Source organism: Oncorhynchus keta, chromosome 25, assembly GCF_023373465.1.
Source record: "Oncorhynchus keta strain PuntledgeMale-10-30-2019 chromosome 25, Oket_V2, whole genome shotgun sequence".
Taxonomy (NCBI): domain Eukaryota; kingdom Metazoa; phylum Chordata; class Actinopteri; order Salmoniformes; family Salmonidae; genus Oncorhynchus; species Oncorhynchus keta.
The window spans coordinates 46,679,096-46,694,535 of NC_068445.1; the positions used below are offsets into that span (position 1 = coordinate 46,679,096).

Sequence of the window (15,440 nt, forward strand, 5' to 3'; positions counted from 1 at the left end):
AACCAGTTCTGTTACCACAACCAGTTCTTCTACCCCAACCAGTTCTGTTACCACAACAAGTTCTAGATACCCCAACCAGTTCTTTACCCCAACCAGATCTGATACCCCAACCAGTTCTTCTACCCCAACCAGTTCTGTTACCACAACAAGTTCTAGATACCCCAACTCGTTCTGTTACCCCAACCAGATCTAGATACCCCGACCAGTTCTGTTACCCCGACCAGTTCTAGATACCCCGACCAGTTCTAGATACCCCGACCAGTTCTAGATACCCCGACCAGTTCTAGATACCACGACCAGTTCTAGATACCACGACCAGTTCTAGATACCACGACCAGTTCTAGATACCCCGACCAGTTCTAGATACCCCGACCAGTTCTAGATACCCCGACCAGTTCTAGATACCCCGACCAGTTCTAGATACCCGACCAGTTCTAGATACCCCGACCAGTTCTGTTACCCCGACCAGTTCTAGATACCCCGACCAGTTCTAGATACCCCGACCAGTTCTAGATACCCCGACCAGTTCTAGATACCCCGACCAGTTCTAGATACCCCGACCAGTTCTAGATACCCCGACCAGTTCTAGATACCCCGACCAGTTCTAGATACCCGACCAGTTCTAGATACCCGACCAGTTCTAGATACCCGACCAGTTCTAGATACCCCGACCAGTTCTAGATACCCTAGACCAGTTCTAGATACCCCGACCAGTTCTAGATACCCCGACCAGTTCTAGATACCCGACCAGTTCTAGATACCCGACCAGTTCTAGATACCCGACCAGTTCTAGATACCCGACCAGTTCTAGATACCCGACCAGTTCTAGATACCCCGACCAGTTCTAGATACCCGACCAGTTCTAGATACCCGACCAGTTCTAGATACCCGACCAGTTCTAGATACCCCGACCAGTTCTAGATACCCCGACCAGTTCTAGATACCCAACCAGTTCTTCTACCCCGACCAGTTCTAGATACCCCGACCAGTTCTAGATACCCCGACCAGTTCTAGATACCCCGACCAGTTCTAGATACCCCGACCAGTTCTAGATACCCCGACCAGTTCTAGATACCCCGACCAGTTCTAGATACCCCGACCAGTTCTAGATACCCCGACCAGTTCTAGATACCCCGACCAGTTCTAGATACCCCGACCAGTTCTAGATACCCCGACCAGTTCTAGATACCCCGACCAGTTCTAGATACCCCGACCAGTTCTGTTACCCCGACCAGTTCTGCTACCCCGAACAGTTCTAGATACCCCGACCTGTTCTAGATACCCCGACCTGTTCTAGATACCCCGACCTGTTCTAGATACCCCGACCTGTTCTAGATACCCCGACCAGTTCTAGATACCCCGACCAGTTCTAGATACCCCGACCAGTTCTAGATACCCCGACCAGTTCTGTTACCCCGACCAGTTCTAGATACCCCGACCCGTTCTGTTACCCCAACCAGATCTAGATACCCCGACCAGTTCTGCTACCCCGACCAGTTCTAGATACCCCGACCAGTTCTAGATACCCCGACCAGTTCTAGATACCCCGACCAGTTCTAGATACCCCGACCAGTTCTAGATACCCCGACCAGTTCTAGATACCCGACCAGTTCTAGATACCCCGACCAGTTCTAGATACCCGAACCAGTTCTAGATACCCCGACCAGTTCTAGATACCCGACCAGTTCTAGATACCCCGACCAGTTCTAGATACCCCGACCAGTTCTGTTACCCTTGACCAGTTCTTCTACCCCAACCAGTTCTAGATACCCCAACCAGTTCTAGATACCCCAACCAGTTCTAGATACCCCAACCAGTTCTAGATACCCCGACCAGTTCTAGATACCCCGACCAGTTCTAGATACCCCGACCAGTTCTAGATACCCCGACCAGTTCTAGATACCCCGACCAGTTCTGTTACCCTTGACCAGTTCTTCTACCCCAACCAGTTCTAGATACCCCAACCAGTTCTAGATACCCCGACCAGTTCTAGATACCCCGACCAGTTCTAGATACCCCGACCAGTTCTAGATACCCCGACCAGTTCTAGATACCCCGACCAGTTCTGTTACCCCAACCAGTTCTAGATACCCTGACCAGTTCTAGATACCCCGACCAGTTCTAGATACCCCGACCAGTTCTGTTACCCCGACCAGTTCTAGATACCCCAACCAGTTCTGTTACCCCAACCAGTTCTGTTACCCTGACCAGTTCTTCTACCCCAACCAGTTCTAGATACCCCAACCAGTTCTAGATACCCCAACCAGTTCTAGATACCCCAACCAGTTCTAGATACCCCGACCAGTTCTAGATACCCCGACCAGTTCTAGATACCCCGACCAGTTCTAGATACCCCGACCAGTTCTGTTACCCTTGACCAGTTCTAGATACCCCAACCAGTTCTAGATACCCCAACCAGTTCTAGATACCCCAACCAGTTCTAGATACCCCAACCAGTTCTAGATACCCCAACCAGTTCTAGATACCCCGACCAGTTCTAGATACCCCGACCAGTTCTAGATACCCCGACCAGTTCTGTTACCCCAACCAGATCTAGATACCCCGACCAGTTCTGTTACCCCGACCAGTTCTAGATACCCCGACCAGTTCTAGATACCCCGACCAGATCTAGATACCCCGACCAGTTCTAGATACCCCGACCAGTTCTAGATACCCCGACCAGTTCTAGATACCCCGACCAGTTCTAGATACCCCGACCAGTTCTAGATCATCTTTCTCTGTAATTCGAGTGTCACTGTTGACGACTTTGTGGAATTTCTTGCAGGTCAGTGCCTATTGGATAATGCAAATATTAGCCAAGAAAACTAGCCAACTGGTTACCATTGAAAACTAGCCAACTGGTTACCATTGAAAACTAGCCAACTGGTTACCATTTAGGAAAACTAGCCAACTGGTTACCATTGAAAACTAGCCAACTGGTTACCATTGAAAACTAGCCAACTGGTTACCATTTAGGAAAACTAGCCAACTGGTTACCATTTAGGAAAACTAGCCAACTGGTTACCATTTAGGAAAACTAGCCAACTGGTTACCATTGAAAACTAGCCAACTGGTTCCCATTGAAAACTAGCCAACTGGTTCCCATTGAAAACTAGCCAACTGGTTACCATTGAAAACTAGCCAACTGGTTACCATTGAAAACTAGCCAACTGGTTACCATTGAAAACTAGCCAACTGGTTATTATTGAAAACTAGCCAACTGGTTACCATTGAAAACTAACCAACTGGTTACCATTGAAAACTAGCCAACTGGTTACCATTTAGGAAAACTAGCCAACTGGTTACCATTGAAAACTAGCCAACTGGTTACCATTTAGGAAAACTAGCCAACTGGTTACCATTTAGGAAAACTAGCCAACTGGTTACCATTTAGGAAAACTAGCCAACTGGTTACCATTGAAAACTAGCCAACTGGTTACCATTGAAAACTAGACAACTGGTTACCATTTAGGAAAACTAGCCAACTGGTTACCATTGAAAACTAGCCAACTGGTTCCCATTGAAAACTAGCCAACCGGTTACCATTGAAAACTAGCCAACTGGTTACCATTGAAAACTAGCCAACTGGTTACCATTTAGGAAAACTAGCCAACTGGTTACCATTTAGGAAAACTAGCCAAATGGTTACCCTTTAGGAAAACTAGCCAACTGGTTACCATTGAAAACTAGCCAACTGGTTACTATTGAAAACTAGCCAACTGGTTACCATTTAGGAAAACTAGCCAACTGGTTACCATTTAGGAAAACTAGCCAACTGGTTACCATTTAGGAAAACTAGCAAAATGGTTACCCTTTAGGAAAACTAGCCAACTGGTTACCATTGAAAACTAGCCAACTGGTTACCATTGAAAACTAGCCAACTGGTTACCATTTAGGAAAACTAGCCAACTGGTTACCATTTAGGAAAACTAGCCAACTGGTTCCCATTGAAAACTATCCAACTGGTTACCATTGAAAACTAGCCAACTGGTTACCATTTAGGAAAACTAGCCAACTGGTTACCATTTAGGAAAACTAGCCAACTGGTTACCATTGAAAACTAGCCAACTGGTTACCATTGAAAACTAGCCAACTGGTTACCATTGAAAACTAGCCAACTGGTTCCCATTGAAAACTAGCCAACTGGTTACCATTTAGGAAAACTAGCCAACTGGTTACCATTGAAAACTAGCCAACTGGTTACCATTTAGGAAAACTAGCCAACTGGTTACCATTTAGGAAAACTAGCCAACTGGTTACCATTTAGGAAAACTAGCCAACTGGTTACCATTGAAAACTAGCCAACTGGTTACCATTGAAAACTAGACAACTGGTTACCATTTAGGAAAACTAGCCAACTGGTTACCATTGAAAACTAGCCAACTGGTTCCCATTGAAAACTAGCCAACCGGTTACCATTGAAAACTAGCCAACCGGTTACCATTGAAAACTAGCCAACTGGTTACCATTTAGGAAAACTAGCCAACTGGTTACCATTTAGGAAAACTAGCCAAATGGTTACCCTTTAGGAAAACTAGCCAACTGGTTACCATTGAAAACTAGCCAACTGGTTACTATTGAAAACTAGCCAACTGGTTACCATTTAGGAAAACTAGCCAACTGGTTACCATTTAGGAAAACTAGCCAACTGGTTACCATTTAGGAAAACTAGCAAAATGGTTACCCTTTAGGAAAACTAGCCAACTGGTTACCATTGAAAACTAGCCAACTGGTTACCATTGAAAACTAGCCAACTGGTTACCATTTAGGAAAACTAGCCAACTGGTTACCATTTAGGAAAACTAGCCAACTGGTTCCCATTGAAAACTATCCAACTGGTTACCATTGAAAACTAGCCAACTGGTTACCATTTAGGAAAACTAGCCAACTGGTTACCATTTAGGAAAACTAGCCAACTGGTTACCATTGAAAACTAGCCAACTGGTTACCATTGAAAACTAGCCAACTGGTTACCATTGAAAACTAGCCAACTGGTTCCCATTGAAAACTAGCCAACTGGTTACCATTTAGGAAAACTAGCCAACTGGTTACCATTGAAAACTAGCCAACTGGTTACCATTGAAAACTAGCCAACTGGTTACCATTTAGGAAAACTAGCCAACTGGTTACCATTGAAAACTAGCCAACTGGTTACCATTGAAAACTAGCCAACTGGTTACCATTTAGGAAAACTAGCCAACTGGTTACCATTTAGGAAAACTAGCCAACTGGTTACCATTTAGGAAAACTAGCCAACTGGTTACCATTGAAAACTAGCCAACTGGTTACCATTGAAAACTAGCCAACTGGTTCCCATTGAAAACTAGCCAACTGGTTCCCATTGAAAACTAGCCAACTGGTTACCATTGAAAACTAGCCAACTGGTTACCATTGAAAACTAGCCAACTGGTTACCATTGAAAACTAGCCAACTGGTTACCATTGAAAACTAGCCAACTGGTTACCATTGAAAACTAGCCAACTGGTTACCATTGAAAACTAACCAACTGGTTACCATTGAAAACTAGCCAACTGGTTACCATTTAGGAAAACTAGCCAACTGGTTACCATTGAAAACTAGCCAACTGGTTACCATTTAGGAAAACTAGCCAACTGGTTACCATTTAGGAAAACTAGCCAACTGGTTACCATTTAGGAAAACTAGCCAACTGGTTACCATTGAAAACTAGCCAACTGGTTACCATTGAAAACTAGCCAACTGGTTACCATTTAGGAAAACTAGCCAACTGGTTACCATTGAAAACTAGCCAACTGGTTCCCATTGAAAACTAGCCAACCGGTTACCATTGAAAACTAGCCAACCGGTTACCATTGAAAACTAGCCAACTGGTTACCATTTAGGAAAACTAGCCAACTGGTTACCATTTAGGAAAACTAGCCAAATGGTTACCCTTTAGGAAAACTAGCCAACTGGTTACCATTGAAAACTAGCCAACTGGTTACCATTGAAAACTAGCCAACTGGTTACCATTTAGGAAAACTAGCCAACTGGTTACCATTTAGGAAAACTAGCCAACTGGTTACCATTTAGGAAAACTAGCAAAATGGTTACCCTTTAGGAAAACTAGCCAACTGGTTACCATTGAAAACTAGCCAACTGGTTACCATTGAAAACTAGCCAACTGGTTACCATTTAGGAAAACTAGCCAACTGGTTACCATTTAGGAAAACTAGCCAACTGGTTCCCATTGAAAACTATCCAACTGGTTACCATTGAAAACTAGCCAACTGGTTACCATTTAGGAAAACTAGCCAACTGGTTACCATTTAGGAAAACTAGCCAACTGGTTACCATTGAAAACTAGCCAACTGGTTACCATTGAAAACTAGCCAACTGGTTACCATTGAAAACTAGCCAACTGGTTACCATTGAAAACTAGCCAACTGGTTACCATTGAAAACTAGCCAACTGGTTACCATTTAGGAAAACTAGCCAACTGGTTACCATTTAGGAAAACTTGCCAACTGGTTACCATTTAGGAAAACTAGCCAACTGGTTACCATTGAAAACTAGCCAACTGGTTACCATTGAAAACTAGCCAACTGGTTACCATTGAAAACTAGCCAACTGGTTCCCATTGAAAACTAGCCAACTGGTTACCATTGAAAACTAGCCAACTGGTTACCATTGAAAACTAGCCAACTGGTTACCATTGAAAACTAGCCAACTGGTTACCATTGAAAACTAGCCAACTGGTTACCATTGAAAACTAGCCAACTGGTTATTATTGAAAACTAGCCAACTGGTTACCATTGAAAACTAACCAACTGGTTACCATTGAAAACTAGCCAACTGGTTACCATTGAAAACTAGCCAACTGGTTACCATTGAAAACTAGCCAACTGGTTACCATTTAGGAAAACTAGCCAACTGGTTACCATTTAGGAAAACTAGCCAACTGGTTACCATTGAAAACTAGCCAACTGGTTACCATTGAAAACTAGCCAACTGGTTACCATTGAAAACTAGACAACTGGTTACCATTTAGGAAAACTAGCCAACTGGTTACCATTGAAAACTAGCCAACTGGTTCCCATTGAAAACTAGCCAACCGGTTACCATTGAAAACTAGCCAACCGGTTACCATTGAAAACTAGCCAACTGGTTACCATTTAGGAAAACCAGCCAACTGGTTACCATTTAGGAAAACTAGCCAACTGGTTACCATTTAGGAAAACTAGCCAACTGGTTACCATTTAGGAAAACTAGCCAAATGGTTACCCTTTAGGAAAACTAGCCAACTGGTTACCATTGAAAACTAGCCAACTGGTTACCATTGAAAACTAGCCAACTGGTTACCATTTAGGAAAACTAGACAACTGGTTACCATTTAGGAAAACTAGCCAACTGGTTACCATTTAGGAAAACTAGTAAAATGGTTACCCTTTAGGAAAACTAGCCAACTGGTTACCATTGAAAACTAGCCAACTGGTTACCATTGAAAACTAGCCAACTGGTTACCATTTAGGAAAACTAGCCAACTGGTTACCATTTAGGAAAACTAGCCAACTGGTTCCCATTGAAAACTATCCAACTGGTTACCATTGAAAACTAGCCAACTGGTTACCATTTAGGAAAACTAGCCAACTGGTTACCATTTAGGAAAACTAGCCAACTGGTTACCATTGAAAACTAGCCAACTGGTTACCATTGAAAACTAGCCAACTGGTTACCATTGAAAACTAGCCAACTGGTTCCCATTGAAAACTAGCCAACTGGTTACCATTTAGGAAATGGAGTTCTCAGCTGAGGTCCCGAATGTCATTCAGGAATATGGAGTATTGACGGAAAAAAAGAGGGATGGGGAAAAAAATAACTTTTAACATGCATTGGCCAATCAAATCCTAATATAGACACGTCACCTCCATTATTCTACCTTTATTTAACTAGGCAAGTCAGTTAAGAACAAATTCTTATTTTCAATGACGGCTTAGGAACAGTGGGTTAACTGCCTTGTTCAGAGGCAGAACGACAGATTTGTACTTTGTCAGCTCGGGGGTTTGAACTTGCAACCTTCCGGTTACTAGTCTAACGCTCTAACCACTAGGCTACCCTGCCGCCCCAGTAATGACGTACTAGTGGACAATGACGTGCACAGTAGTATTAAAGGATATGAAGCATTACGAAGAAGCCCCAAACAAACCCTGCCTTGATTTTGCTCAGTCAGTTACAACAACGGCAGTAAATCTCATTATAAAGGACACATAAAGGTAGTCAGTCTTCCAAGTGTCGTCATAAACAAAACATGACAGTGAAATAAAGAGCATCTAGCACGTGATTTATACTCTTAGTTTAGATGTCTGCACTACAGGATCAGAAGGGGAGGTCAGAAAACTACAGCAGAGACGAGGTATTACCGACACACGTGACAAAGCTACACCGCGTACCTTTAATTAGTTAAACAACGTTTCAAACCAATCAGGAGGTTGACACCGTGGACTCTTCTCACGACACGAAGAGAAGAAGAGAGAGGTCACACACCCTGAACACCGTCAAGAAATGTCTTTCAATCGCAACATCCTGCTCTGTCACGTCCGTCTCATTTAGACGAGCCTATTCCCCCGTGAACAGACACTACTGCTTCTCCTGTCTGTGGTCGATTACAACCCCAATATGAACTTCATTGTAGACAGAAATATTGGCTGAGTGCTGTTGTTTGCCATAGTTTGTGACTGTGAGGCTTACTGCAGGAACTAAGCCCCCCAGCAGCTATTCTCTAGCGTAGTACAGACAATGTACTGATTGGCAGCTTTGACAACTAGCTAGTGCTGCTGCAACCACACCAACAAAGCATTTGCTTACATCCACGACTGGGACAGCAGACAATGGAAAGAGGGGCCAAACCCCAATTTCAACACCAAATGGGAGAGAGATAAACACTCAAAAAAATAAACCATTTTGACAGCGGACTGCTGTCTGAGTGCTGAGATGTCAGCAGCTGGAACACATCATTTGACAGACTGTGTCTCTCTGTAAATCCTTTTGGGGAAATTGAAACAAACTAAATCCTGTAACTTCAACAACAGTGTGATAACGGAGGGATAGAAAGAGGTAGAAGGTAGAAAGAGATACTGTATTCACCAGAGAGAGAGACGGAGAGACAGAGAGAGAGAGACAGAGAGAGAGAGAGAGAGACAGAGGGAGAGAGAGAGAAAGAGAGAGAGAGACATAGAGAGACATAGAGAGAGACATAGAGAGAGAGAGAGAGAGAGAGAGAGACAGAGAGAGAGAGAGAGAGACAGAGAGAGACAGAGAGAGAGAGAGAGAGAGAGAGAGACAGAGAGAGAGACAGAGAGAGAGAGAGAGACAGAGAGAGCGAGAGAGAGAGACAGAGAGAGAGAGAGAGAGAGAGAGAGAGAGAGAGAGAGAGAGAGAGAGAGAGAGAGAGAGAGAGAGGGAGAGAGAGACAGAGGGAGAGAGAGAGAGAAAGAGAGAGAGAGAGAGAGAAAGAGAGAGAGAGAGACAGAGAGAGAGAGACAGAGAGAGAGAGACAGAGAGAGAGAGAGAGAGACAGAGAGAGACATAGAGAGAGAGAGAGAGAGAGAGAGAGAGAGACATAGAGAGAGAGACATAGAGAGAGAGACATAGAGAGAGAGAGAGAGAGAGACATAGAGAGAGAGAGAGACAGAGAGACAGAGAGAGAGACAGAGAGAGAGACATAGAGAGAGAGAGACAGAGAGAGACAGAGAGAGAGACATAGAGAGAGAGAGACAGAGAGAGACAGAGAGAGAGAGACAGAGAGAGACAGAGAGAGACAGAGAGAGACAGAGACAGAGAGAGACAGAGAGAGACAGAGAGAGACAGAGAGAGACAGAGAGAGAGACAGACAGAGAGAGAGAGAGACAGAGAGAGAGAGAGAGACAGAGAGAGAGAGAGAGACAGAGACAGAGACAGAGACAGAGACAGAGAGAGAGAGACAGAGAGAGAGACAGAGAGAGAGAGAGAGAGAGAGAGAGAGAGAGAGAGAGAGAGAGAGAGAGAGAGACAGAGAGAGACAGAGAGAGAGAGAGAGAGAGAGAGAGAGAGAGAGAGAGAGAGAGAGAGAGAGAGAGAGAGAGAGAGAGAGAGAGAGAGAACATTTTGAATGTTATTGTGGCTTCCTGAGGATGGCAAACGACTTTCTGAAACCTTTATCTATGAATGTATATAGTATCCAACTAGTTGGTCAGTAGTTGTGTGGTTGTGGTCAGTGCTGAATGCTAGTTGGTCAGTAATGTTGAGGTCAGTGCTGAATGCTAGTTGGTCAGTAGTTGTGTGGTTGTGGTCAGTGCTGAATGCTATTTGGTCAGTAATGTTGAGGTCAGTGCTGAATGCTAGTTGGTCAGTAGTTGTGTGGTTGTGGTCAGTGCCGAATGCTAGTTGGTCAGTAGTTGTGTGTTTGTGGTCAGTGCTGAATGCTAGTTGGTGAGTAATGTTGAGGTCAGTGCTGAATGCTAGTTGGTCAGTAATGTTGAGGTCAGTGCTGAATGCTAGTTGGTCAGTAGTTGTGTGGTTGTGGTCAGTGCTGAATGCTAGTTGGTCAGTAATGTTGAGGTCAGTGCTGAATGCTAGTTGGTCAGTAGTTGTGTGGTTGTGGTCAGTGCCGAATGCTAGTTGGTCAGTAGTTGTGTGTTTGTGGTCAGTGCTGAATGCTAGTTGGTGAGTAATGTTGAGGTCAGTGCTGAATGCTAGTTGGTGAGTAATGTTGAGGTCAGTGCTGAATGCTAGTTGGTGAGTAATGTTGAGGTCAGTGCTGAATGCTAGTTGGTGAGTAATGTTGAGGTCAGTGCTGAATGCTAGTTGGTGAGTAATGTTGAGGTCAGTGCTGAATGCTAGTTTGTGAGTAATGTTGAGGTCAGTGCTGAATGCTACTTGGTCAGTAATGTTGAGGTCAGTGCTGAATGCTAGTTGGTCAGTAATGTTGAGGTCAGTGCTGAATGCTAGTTGGTCAGTAATGCTGAGGTCAGTGCTGAATGCTAGTTGGTGAGTAATGTTGAGGTCAGTGCTGAATGCTAGTTGGTGAGTAATGTTGAGGTCAGTGCTGAATGCTAGTTGGTGAGTAATGTTGAGGTCAGTGCTGAATGCTAGTTGGTGAGTAATGTTGAGGTCAGTGCTGAATGCTAGTTGGTCAGTAATGTTGAGGTCAGTGCTGAATGCTAGTTGGTCAGTAATGTTGAGGTCAGTGCTGAATGCTAGTTGGTCAGTAATGTTGAGGTCAGTGCTGAATGCTAGTTGGTCAGTAATGTTGAGGTCAGTGCTGAATGCTAGTTGGTGAGTAATGTTGAGGTCAGTGCTGAATGCTAGTTGGTGAGTAATGTTGAGGTCAGTGCTGAATGCTAGTTGGTGAATAATGTTGAGGTCAGTGCTGAATGCTAGTTGGTGAGTAATGTTGAGGTCAGTGCTGAATGCTAGTTGGTCAGTAATGTTGAGGTCAGTGCTGAATGCTAGTTGGTCAGTAATGTTGAGGTCAGTGCTGAATGCTAGTTGGTCAGTAATGTTGAGGTCAGTGCTGAATGCTAGTTGGTGAGTAATGTTGAGGTCAGTGCTGAATGCTAGTTGGTCAGTAATGTTGAGGTCAGTGCTGAATGCTAGTTGGTGAGTAATGTTGAGGTCAGTGCTGAATGCTAGTTGGTCAGTAATGTTGAGGTCAGTGCTGAATGCTAGTTGGTCAGTAATGTTGAGGTCAGTGCTGAATGCTAAGGCCTTTATTTTACATGTCTAAAGAAACTCCAATGCGTTATAATATTATAACATGGGTTGAATAGGAACACTTCTCATGAAGAGCGATCAGCACCTCTGTGGCATCTCATCTTCATAATGTGTCATTCATTTACAAAATGATTTAACCTCCTTCCATAGTAAATTCTATTCACATTCTATTCTTTCCATTGAACAATGATTGAGCGTGTCTTCGAATCGTACTGATTGACAGGTGATGAGAAGAGGGGGGCTTCCATTAAGATCAGTTATTCTGCGCTAATTTACGAACGCACCCGAAATGGATACTTGCATAGTGGAGTCTATTGTTAAGACATGCAGCAGCTAGCTAGTTAGATAAACAATGAACCATAGTCACAACTCATGATGTTACTACCCTGCATACATCTGCAGGTAGCTAACCAACCAGGTTCAATGTTAGCTAGCTCACATTAGGCTTTAGCTTGCTAATTTCAAAACTAAGTCCTCCAGGAAGTGGAGCAATGCATTTTTTAAAATAATCTGTGTTATTCAGGGTTACGTAGACATGCTGACCAGTTTAAACCTGTTAAAGATAGGGCTGACTACTGCCCCCTTTGGAGGAATTGCGTGCCCATAGTAAACAGAAAAAAATCTGTCCAAAATTGCTAATATATGCATCTAATAATTATAATTGAATAGAAAACACTCTAAAGCTTCTAAAAAAAATGTTCAAATTATGTCTGTATGTAAAAGCAGAACTCTCAGGGCAGCCATTCTCCCAAACTCTCTCTTGTCATCATGAAAGTTGGCCCAACTTTGACGTCATCGCCCCCACCCTCCCCAACCAGCTACAGATCTGGGAACAGTTTCTGCTTTCAATGGGGCTTGTCATTGTGAGAATCACGCGCTGCCTCCACTTTTGGCGGGCTGAAACCTTCAGGTCACGCGAAAATACATGCACTTTGATGCGCGCGTCGGGTCCAGAGCTCTCTTTCTTCCAGGGTTGACCAAACGATGTGTGTTTGTCTGTTCGAGCTAAGGATTGGTTTGCGTGTTCAGAACATGCTAAAGCTTGATTCTGCACTTAGTTTGACCAGTTTCGTAGACATATAATATGTCATTTTGAAGTTTTGATGCGCATCCACTAGAATTTTGGCTGCATTTCAGACGGAATTTGTCGTGTTTGATAGCCCAAAGACACAGACTTGAAAACCAAACGCAGTTTTTGGTAAGTATGACTACTTCCACGGCTTATGATCGAAGAACATCAAAGGTAAGGGAATATTTATGTGGTTATTTTTGTGTTTCTGTGGAGTCCAACATAGAGGAGACATAATGCTAATGTGTGAGCGCCGTCTCATATTAGTGAACGAATTCTGTAACGAATTCTGTAAAAATAAATGTAACACATAAGACTAGGCCTCAATACTGCCCCCTTTGGAGGAAGTGCGTGCCCATAGTAAACTGAAAATATTTTTTCCCAAAATTGCTAATATATGCATATAATAATTATTATTGAATAGAAAACACTCTAAAGTTTCTAAAACCGTTTAAATGATGTCTGTATGTAAAGCAGAACTCTCAGGGCAGCCTTTCTCCCAAACTCTCTCTTGTCAAGAGAAAAGTTGGGTCAACTTTGACGTCGTCGCCCCCACCCTTCCCAGGCAGCTACCGATCTGGGAACAGTATGTATGTGTTCAGCGCGATGCCTGCTTTCAAATGGCGCATTCATTGTGAGAATCCCGCCTGCCCTCGTCGTTTGGCGGGCGAAAATGTTTGTGTCACTCTCAAATACATGCACTCTATTGCGCGCGGCCGATTTGGGGCACGTTCTTTTCCAAGGAACAGCAATTGAAGGCGGTTTGTCTGTTCGCGCTGATCATTGTTTTACATGCTAAAAACATCATAACGCTCAATTCTGCACATAGTTTGACCAGTTTAGTCGACATATAATATGTAAATTTGAAGTTTTGATGCGCAAGAGTGCGGGATCAGAAATCATTTTGGGTGCATTTCAGCTGAAGCTGTTAGCATATGCTAATACAGAGACACACAACGTGAAACCAAACGATGTATTGGGTAAGTATGACTCCTTCTACGTCTTCTGATCGAAGAACATCAAAGGTAAGGGAATATTTTTTTATTTTGGGTTTCTGTGGACTCCAAACGTAGAGGAGACATACTGCTAATATCTGAGCGCCGTCTCATTGTATAGCCAGTGCACGAATTCTGTAACGTTAAAAATAAATGTAATACAGCGGTTGCATTAAGAAGAAGTGTATCTTTGTAACTATATGTAGAACATGTATATTTAGTCATGTTTATTGCTTGTTATCTGACGTTATCTGTCGGACGTTATCTGTAACATGTACTATTACTGTCATCTGATGAAGATTTTCAAAAGGTTAGTGAATGATTTATTTTTTAATCCTGCTTTTATAATTTTATATTTTCTGGGACAAAATGGCTGCCTCGTCTTTTGTTTCGGTGGTGGTCTAATATAAATATGTGCTATGTTTTCGCCGTAAAACATTTTAGAAATCTGACTTGCTGGGTAGATTAGCTATTGGACTTGTTAACCTGTTAGAACTCTAGGGCAGTATTTCATTTTTGGATAAAAAGACGTGCCCGTTTTTAGCGGGCGATATTTTGTCACGAAAAGATGCTCGACTATGCTTGGAATTGATAGTTTTGGAAAGAAGACACTCTGACGTTTCCAGAACTGTAAAGATTTTCACTGTGAGTGCCATAGAACAATATCTACAGGCAAAACCAAGATGTTTGAGTGACCAGGAAATCAACAGGATTTTTGAAGGCACGTTTTCAATGATCTCCTTATATGGCTGTGAATGGCACAGGAATCAAACGGACACTTCCTATCGTTTCCCCCAGGTGTCTGCAGCATTGTGACGTATTTGTAGGCATATCATTGGAAGATTGGCCATAAGAGCCTACAATTACCAAGTGTCCCGCATGGTGTCTGCGTGGAAATTCTGTGCGCAAAGTCAGGTCCCAGTATTTTCCATCCGAATCAGAGAAGAATGCACGTGTCTAGGACTGGCATTTCAATGAAGAGATATATGACCAAACACCTTGAGGATTGATTCAAACAACGTTTTCCATGTTTCAGTCGATATTATGGAGTTAATTCGGAAAAAAGTTCGACGTTTAGGTGACTGAATTTTCGGTTAGTTTCGGTAGCCAAATGCATAGTAACAAAACGGAACGTTGTGTCCTACACAAGCATCTTTCAGGAAAAACTGGACATCTGCTATGTAACTGAGAGTCTCCTCATTGAAACATCTGAAGTTCTTCAAAGGTAAATTATTTTATTTGATCCCTTTGCTGGTTTTTGTGAATGTTGCGTGCTAAATGCTAACGCTAAATGCTACGCTAGCTATCACCACTCTTACACAAATTATTGATTTTCTCTGGTTCTAAAGCATATTTTGAAAATCTGAGACGACAGGATTGTTAAGAAAAGGATAAGCTTGAGGACAGGCATATTTATTTCATTTATTTTGCAATTTTCAGAAATCGCTAATGTTGCGTTATGGTAATGAGCTTGAGGCTGTAGTCACAATCCCGGATCCGGGATGGGGCGGCCTAACAGGTTAATGTGTGGAGGTTAAATATTTCTAAGAATATTTTTTTGCATTTTGCGTTATGGTAATGAGCTTGAGCCGTAGTCACGATACCGGATCCGGGATGGGTCGCCGCAAGAAGTTAAAGATGTTTATGAATAACCACGCTGCATTTTG

General features: G+C 43.2%; 1 protein-coding gene and 1 long non-coding RNA gene across 2 annotated transcripts in view; one reads left to right on the top strand and one right to left on the bottom strand.

Moving 5' to 3' along the window:
* The window catches only part of LOC118375790 (PDZ domain-containing protein 2-like), a 232,384-nt gene that overhangs the window by 156,471 nt on the left and 60,473 nt on the right, over positions 1-15,440 (bottom strand).
* LOC127911853 (uncharacterized) lies at positions 10,091-11,296 on the top strand. Its single transcript, XR_008079657.1, has 3 exons — positions 10,091-10,206; positions 10,477-10,818; positions 11,143-11,296. It is a non-coding gene; the product is annotated as an uncharacterized LOC127911853 (long non-coding RNA).